This window comes from Chenopodium album, chromosome 9 (genome assembly GCF_948465745.1).
Source record: "Chenopodium album chromosome 9, dcCheAlbu1.1, whole genome shotgun sequence".
NCBI lineage: Eukaryota > Viridiplantae > Streptophyta > Magnoliopsida > Caryophyllales > Amaranthaceae > Chenopodium > Chenopodium album.
In genome coordinates, this window is record NC_137842.1 from 37,229,064 (window position 1) to 37,230,451 (window position 1,388).

Below are 1,388 nucleotides of genomic sequence, written 5' to 3' on the forward strand. Positions count from 1 at the left end.
GCTTGTAGCTCAAATTTCCTTCATATAAGTTCTCGTTGTTGAATTTGGGAGGTAGTAAAAGCCTTCATACTTGATTAAAGATCAAATGTTGAGGTTTGGGGTAGTGGTGGTTGTGTGGATTGATGATTGAAATGTGCCCTTGCTTGAAAAGCAGGTGGTGGTTGAGGATTCACTTGAGCCTGATTGTTCATATATGAGAGTCCTTGATGATTTCTCCACCCTTCATCAAATGGCCTTGTGGAGGTCGTGGTATAAAAAGCATTAGCTTGCTCAATCGTCATTCCATCATAATTGGGTTGACACTCCCTTGCAGTATGGCCTTGCAATCCACACATCTGACAAGTTTCCATCGAGGGTCGAGGGGACTCGACTTGGAGTTGATTGACTTTATGAGTTAGTGCCTGCACAGAACTAGTCAACATTGTTAGAGCATTAACATCATGTTTATTACCTATGTTGATAGCATTTCGTCCCCTTGGATGGTAATTATCATTAGCCGCCATCTTCTCAATCAAATCCTTCGCATCAGTTGGGTTCTTCGTCATGATAGAACCTCCGGACGCAGCGTCAATGTATATGCGAAACTCATGGGTCAAATCATTATAGAACGTTTGGATCAACATCTACTCTGGAATACCATGGTAAGGGCGTTGCCTTTGCAATCGCTTAAATCTTCTCCATGCCTCATATAGGGATTCGTCATTGGATTGATGGAAAGTAGATAGCTCGTTCCTTAATTTTGCGGTTTTCTCTTGCCCCAAGAATTTGACTAGAAAGGCCTTGGCAAGCTTGTTCCACGTATCAAAAGAACCAATACCTTTATCTCGTAACCACTCCCTCGCTCTATCCCGTAGTGAAAAAGGGAAGAGGCGTAGTGTTTCGGGGGTTTTTGTCCCTTGGGAGAGTTACAACACTGAGACTGGATTCAACGAAGGACGCCTATACCTGCAAAGCAAACGGACCGCCGGATGGTCGGTGGTCCGCCTCCAAAGATTAAGTTAGTAAGAGTTCGGTAATAAAACGTGCGGAAATAAAGTTATCTGCTCGGATTCCAAGCTCGAGTAAAGTGTTGTATGTTCCTTGAAAATGACAGCTCTGTAATAAGTGACGTGTTGTCCCGTATTGCGTGTATATCCTCTGTCCTGTCATAAATGTAAGAATGTCCCTATTTATAGGGTCCTTTTGGAAAGTGTGCCCTCCCAAGGATCTGGTGACCTAGGGATTAGGGCACGCCGTTTTTTAAGGGCCCCTTGGGATTTGGGCCTTGAAAGCCGCCATTCCCAGGGGGCAATATCTGCTCGACATGTGTCACCATCTGGAAGGTCCAACTAAGTGCCCCTTCCAGTGACACGTGTCATGCTCTGATTGGGCCACTTGGCAGGGTATAA

At 44.9% G+C, this 1,388-nt stretch overlaps 1 non-coding gene across 1 annotated transcript; it reads left to right on the forward strand.

Annotated features, from left to right (window-relative positions):
- The first annotated feature begins 633 nt into the window (after positions 1-633).
- LOC145561062 (small nucleolar RNA R71) lies at positions 634-740 on the forward strand. Its single transcript, XR_014093645.1, has one exon. It is a non-coding gene; the product is annotated as a small nucleolar RNA R71 (small nucleolar RNA).
- The last annotated feature ends 648 nt before the right edge of the window (positions 741-1,388 follow it).